Here is a 7524-nt window from a genome sequence, read left to right on the forward strand (position 1 = left end):
TTTTTTTAAGTTAATAACAATGTCAAGTATTATTTATATTATTTATTTAAAATAATTAATTTTTTTTTTATAATGGACAGTGTTCAAAGATTGAAGTGAGGACAAAACTCAATAGAATTATTTTTTGGTGAGACTTGGAACAAAAAAATAATCAGGTAAATCAATAACTTTATTTTTGGTTATTATATATTTGTGTTTCTAAAATTATTTGTTATTGCTCAATAGGTTTAATATTTTTTTTTAAGAAAATAATATATATGCAATTATTTTTGTTTTTTTTTTTGTTAGATAGTTCAAGTTAAGTTAAAAATATCAAAGATGAAAACAATTCACTCATTTTTCAAGAAAAAAGAGAGAATATATGATGAACAAAATTCAGCTTCAGATTCTTTGAGTAATGTTCAAAATATATGATGAAAGCGTCCGCAAATTTGGAATTATCCTATCAATCAACAAGATGAAATTCGTATAGCATACATAAAATTTGGACCATATCAATTTATTATGGATGAGTACCCTTCTTTCTGGTCTAGAAAGTCATCCTCGTCGTTTCAAAGCTCATTGGTTTAAGAGTTTTTCTTGGCTAGAATATTCGCCAGAAGTGGATGCTGCATTTTGTCTTCCATGCTATTTATTTTCTAGAAAATCGAGTCCATTCACATCAGGAGGATTTCGCAATTGGAAAAAAGTGAATAATGGAAAGGATTGTGCATTTTTATCTCATGTGGGTAAATCTCTTAATTCTCCTCATAATATTGCTGTTAAGTCTTGTAAAGATTTGCTTAATCAATTATGTCACATTGACAAAGTATTGGCTAAGTAAAGCTCACAACAAGTTTTAAGCAATAGATTGCGTCTTAAAGCCTCTTTTGATACTGTCAGATGGTTAACGTTTCAAGCTTGTGCTTTTAGGGGACATGACGAGAGTCATGAGTCTCAGAATCGAGGAAATTTTCTTGAAATGTTAAAATTATTAGCTTCTTACAATAAAGAAGCGGATGCAGTTGTTTTGGATAATGCTCCTCAAAATGCAATATACACATCACCTTCTATTCAAAAGGAAATTCTACATGTTTTTGCTAGAAAGGTGCAAAATGAAATTTGAAGATTTGGCTACTAATGGATCTACATATTCTCAACGTGGTGATGCTACTTATGCTCTTAAATCTTTATTATCATTTGATTTTGTTTTCATTTTGCATATATTGAAAGAAATCATGGGAATCATTGATAAACTTTGTCAAGCATTGCAACAAAAATCTCAAGACATTTTGAATGCTATGCATCTGGTTTCTAGTACAAAGTCATTGATTCAACAGTTAAGAGATAATAGTTGGAGAGCACTTTTGGAAAAAGTTAGTTCTTTCTACAATGATCATGCTATTCAGATACCTGATATGGGTGCTTTTTTTAGTGACATAATTCGGTCTCGTCGTAAAAAGGATGTTGTCACTGTTGAACACCACTATCGTGTTGACATTTTTACTAGCGTGATAGATTTTCAATTGAAAGAGCTAAATAGTAGATTTAGTGAGCAAGCAACCGAGCTCCTCATATTGAGTACATCTTTAGATCCTAAAGATGCTTTCAAGTTATTCAGTGTTTGCAATATATGCAATATTGTAAAGAATATACTACCATCACACCACATGTACAAGTATCTCTCAGAACTCTTTCTCTTTTAATACATCCAAAATGATAATAATATCCACTAATTAACTCTTTCTCTTTCAACACATCTAAAATGATAATAAGGTCCCGCTAATTATTTCATCAACACGTCCGAAACTCATATCCATATGATTTGTTTATAATTTCAAATTTATAAGATTATACATCCAAAATTATAAGATTACACAATTAAAATCACAATATTGCACACTAAATAATTGATAGGCAGCAAAAATCACCAATAAAAATGAACAAATACTCAACACTCGCAAGAACAATAATACTCTCATATCCAATTTATGAAAAATTAAAAATGACACGACAAAAACACAAACACATCAAATATTAACATGAATAACATGAACACATCCAAAATTAGATCATTACACATCCAAACTACACTAATATTCTAAACCCGAACTCAACGGAATAGTAAAAATTAGGGTTTAGCACATCCGAATTACATTTATATTACAAAACTTTTCCATCGTACATAGTTGTGCAAGCAGAATTATCTCAGATAAAAAAGATCGCGACGGTGGAGGAGACCCAGGACGGAGGGATGCACGCATGGACGGAGGAGGGTCAAGAAGGAGCTGCGGGTCACTGATGGAGCTGCATCGCCGATGGAGTTGCGCATCATGGATGGAGAAGTTCTTCGCGGAGGGAGGAGGAGCTTGTCGCGGGGGAAGACGAACGCGGCGAGGAGGAGAGGCACTACAGCTCTGAGTGTTTAGTTTTTATAGAGCAAATGTTTTCTTTGATTATTGCAGAAGAGAGGTAACTAATTAAAATATAAGAGAGATTTTGACAAGAATTAAAGGAGAGAGATAATTTTATTGAAAAAATTTTTAAGAAGAAAAGATACAATTACTAATTTTTTGATTGTCAATTACATTTTTATTAAAATTAGTAGTATCAAAAAATATTTTAAATTTAATATTATCAAGAAAAATTATATAAGGACTAATTTGATTAATTTTTAAAATTTTAGGGATGAAAATAACTTACGTCTGAACAGTTAAGGACTATTTTGATTATAAATAACTTTTTTACATGTCAAGTGCCACGTGGCATGCCACGTGTCACCGATCTGACACATGGCATGTCAGGTGTTACTGGCCTGACACGTCAACCAATCATCTTATGACATGTGGCATTAGCCCTCCACGTCATCATATGCCACGTGACACTTAACGTGACACGTCATCATCCAACTGACAGAAGGACTAACGTGACCAATCGTGTATCTTTCGAGGACGATTTCGATTAATTTTATCTTTCGAGGACCAAAATGGAGATCGAAATATCTTTTGGGGACGATTTTACCTATTTATTTGTTGTGAATTTTGTTACTTGCGAAATTTGCTGCAAAAATTAGTTGCGAAAATATTATTTGTGGAATTTGTTGTCACCTGTATTGGAGTTTGCCGCAAATTTGTTACATGCAAAAAAAAAATCACACATAAATTTGCTACAAAATTCGACAAATATTATATATATTTTTTCACGAAATTATTTACAAAGTTATTTAAGATTTTTAAAATAAAAAAATATATAATAAAAATATTTTATTCATTTTTTATAATAAAGTTATTGTAATCATTTTCTATAAAAAAATATTAATTTAAATCGGTTCAAGATTTGGTTTATTGATTTTTTGATCAAATTAATTTGTCTGATCTAATTTTGACAAAAATAATATAATTTAATCAATTATATGTATTAAATTTTTGTTAATATAACAAACATCTTTAAAAAAAGACGTTTTAAGCATCTTTATCAGTGTCTCCCCCTTAAAATTTATGACAACAGCTATCCAAGAACTTTAAAAGTAACAAAAAATAAAATTACTTACGAATTATGACTAAAATTTGCGGTAAAATATGTAATTAATATGCTATTTTATAGTAGTAAAAAAAAAAGGAAAGTGAAAAGCAATTAAAGCATTAGTCAAGCTAAGAGAAAAAAGCAATCAAACCTACAATGACTAAACATTAATTTTCCAATTTTCCATGGAAAAATTCGTCCACCTTCTAGATTTTGGAAATTACAAACAATTTTCTCAGCCTGGAATTAACCACTACACATTTTCCTGTCCACTACAAATTTGCATATAACTTTATTCAAATTCTTTACTTTTCTATATTGTCTTGCTATTGTGCCATCGCCATAAGCAGAACAAGACAACGACTTAGGAGAATTTCCCGGCATATTAAGAAAAGTTTTATGCCTTCTGAATAATAATAGTCCATAATATTTGTTGGAAATTCAGGAGTTGATAAAAAAAAGCTATTGAATTCAAAATTATTCAAAGGTTCACTAGTGCTAGCTTTCTTCATAACAATTTCCTCGAAAAATTGTGCGGCGAGTAGTATGCTTTGGAATTCAATTTATTCAACTTAATCTACAACTGGTTAGATAGAATAAATATTCAACAAGACTAGACCAAGACTCTAAATAATCTGGATTTGGTGTAGTTGTATGTTATAAAATTACGTATGGATTATTAGTCTTCACGAAAAACTAACAACTAATCACATGGCTGGGAGGATTATTCGATCTTTTTATCTTCCTAGTTCACATTTGCTTTGGATCGGATTGCTAACTTCAATAAAATTAAAATTGTTGTCCGGGCCCCATCAGTTTTCATACCGTATCTATCTATTTGTAAATAATTAGGTGAATTTTACCATATTTTTTTTAAAATAAAAAATAAATTATACAATAATTATTGATAAATTATTTTTTTATTAAAATTTTAAAATTTATGTTATTATTATTATTTTTTCAATTAACACTATATTTTTCTTAAAATTTAATAATAGTGTCATATTTTTTTAAAAAAAAAAAAATTGGGTACGTTCTATCTTAGCTACTTAACAATGTAGATATATTTTTTTTTGAAAAGAAAAGGAAAAAAGAAAAATGGGTAGTAAGCTCTATGTTAGATTCTTAACAATGTAGAAAGAGAGATGCTGAAATAATAATTAAAAAAAGACGTGTAGATGGTAATTTCGAATTTTGGCTTTATATTCATGGCTAATTCTATGATGTCTATGAGTTTGTACTTAAATTTTACTTAACTTATTTTTTGTAGTAAATTTTAATTTTTGAAAAATTATTTATTGTTATATTTTTTAAATTAAATATTATTTTTTAATCTTTTTTAGTAAATAGACACCACTTTTTAGGCACCATAAAATTCACCTATATTCATATACATTGTGGAAGACATGTTTGTCAATTAACACTATATTTTTCTTAAAATTTAATAATAGTGTCATATTTTTTTAAAAAAAAAAAAATTGGGTACGTTCTATCTTAGCTACTTAACAATGTAGATATATTTTTTTTTGAAAAGAAAAGGAAAAAAGAAAAATGGGTAGTAAGCTCTATGTTAGATTCTTAACAATGTAGAAAGAGAGATGCTGAAATAATAATTAAAAAAAGACGTGTAGATGGTAATTTCGAATTTTGGCTTTATATTCATGGCTAATTCTATGATGTCTATGAGTTTGTACTTAAATTTTACTTAACTTATTTTTTGTAGTAAATTTTAATTTTTGAAAAATTATTTATTGTTATATTTTTTAAATTAAATATTATTTTTTAATCTTTTTTAGTAAATAGACACCACTTTTTAGACACCATAAAATTCACCTATATTCATATACATTGTGGAAGACATGTTTGTCCCGTATAATATCCTAAACTAAATTTGTTCTAATAATTTCCAACGTATTGGAAAAAAAAAATCAAGATTGTCATATATATAAGAAAAATAAAATAAATGATTTGTTATTTGAAAGATAGTATTTTAGTTAACAATAAAAAATGAAGATAACAACATATATGTGACTTGAACAGTCCTAGAAATTACTCTATTGGATGCATGACTCACGATGTTAACCAAATCTTCTTATACTTATCTATTTAAATGCAATAACAACGACCCCCGACAGTGAGGTTTTTCTTGTTTTTTTTTTTTTTTCTTTTCTTCCGAAAGTAATGTAGAAGTTAGCGCAAATTATTTTTGTTGCCTTGGATCGGACTCTTGAGTTAATGAAAAGAGTAGAATTATTATTAGCTAAAATAATTAATGTATCTAATTTTTTAAAAATAAATTTATGGATTTTACTATCCTATATCCTAAGAAAATAGATTATGCACACCATAAAAAAATGTTTTAATGTTATTTTAATGATATTTATTGCAAATAACATTAAAAAATAATTTTTTATGGTATATATAACTTATGCCCTTAGACACATGATAACAAAATCCAATAATTATTTATGACCGAACTTAATTAATTTAAAAAATGAATTATTAATTCCAGAACAGAATGGCATACCTCCTTTTCCAAGTTCCAATGGCATTTAATTTTGTGTTGATGATAAACCATTTATTGAACCAGTTCAGAATTTAGGCATGTTTATGGCAAGTTCATAAAAAAAAAAAATTAAAACAAACAAAAATCTACTTTCCTTCTTCACGGAAATGGATTCTCTCCATTTTTTTAACATTTAAGAGAATAAAGTGTGATCTCTCACTTTTAATTTTATAAATGGGACCAAAATTAAATAGGAGAGAGAGCAACGAAGGGTGAGAGTCTTGACTCGGTAAAAAGTATTGACCCTTCACCACCATTTTCACGCAAGGTCTGCTAGAAGCACTGGCCTTTCACCATCATTTTTACGCAATGTTCCAAACCACACCATTTTCACGTAATGATTCAACTGATGAAAATATTGATCCTGCACTACTATTTTCAGACAATATTGTATCAGAACGTAATGATTCATCTGATGGAAGTATTGATCCTCCACCACCATTTTCAGACAATATTGCATTTGAACAACCTACTGCATATATTTTTTCTAAGTATTTTTTTATCATTTTATTACTCTATTTTTTATTATTAAATTTGTATTTAACTGTGGTATTTTAATTTTATTTTTTTTATATATAATTTTATAACTTGTTATTATTTTCATAGTTAATTATAGCAGGTTCTTGACCTCAATAAAAGAGAAGAGAATTCTAATAGGAGTAAAAAAAAAATAAAAACAGCAACAAAATATATATTAACACACATTTTATATTTATTTTTTATTTTTACCTACCATATCATACACAATATTAGTGATTAGGTTATGTAAAATCAATATTCAATATTAGAAAGTATTTGTTATCATCGTTATTTTAATAATCATTCTCTTTTGTAAAAAAATTTATTTTTTGAGTTATTTATCCACATGTTACAACTTTAAAATAAGTACTTTTATAACTAAAAATTCAAATACAAAATAATTTATTTATAAACTGTTATTAATAAAAATTTTTATATTTTAAACTCTTTTTTCAAAAAAAAATTATTTAAATTATTTATCTAAACTGAGCCTGAAACAGACAAGGCTATTTGCACTTAATGCCTATTCTAATAGTTAATAGTCGACCTTCTTTGAATAAATTCAGAAAAAAAGATTTTATTAATAATAGTTTTAAGTCATTCTTTAAGGTTATTATTAGTAAAAAATGTTAAACTTTTTAATAAATCGAAAATGTTTGGTAACTAAAGAAAATTAATAAAAAATAGTCATAACTTGTCTTATTTAGCATTTATTAATTGTTGCGACAATTAATAAATGCTAAATAAAGCAAGTTCTGACTGTATTTTTTATCAATCTAGTATTATTCTAAATCGAAAATACTAAAAACTTTAACTATTTAAATTTTTTATATGATTACTACTAACATGGGCCATTAAACCTAAAATATATTTTAGCATTATATATATAGACTGACTAGACTATTTAAGTATTGTTAATAATAATTAAAATACAAAGA

This window comes from Arachis ipaensis, chromosome B03 (assembly GCF_000816755.2).
Source record: "Arachis ipaensis cultivar K30076 chromosome B03, Araip1.1, whole genome shotgun sequence".
NCBI lineage: Eukaryota > Viridiplantae > Streptophyta > Magnoliopsida > Fabales > Fabaceae > Arachis > Arachis ipaensis.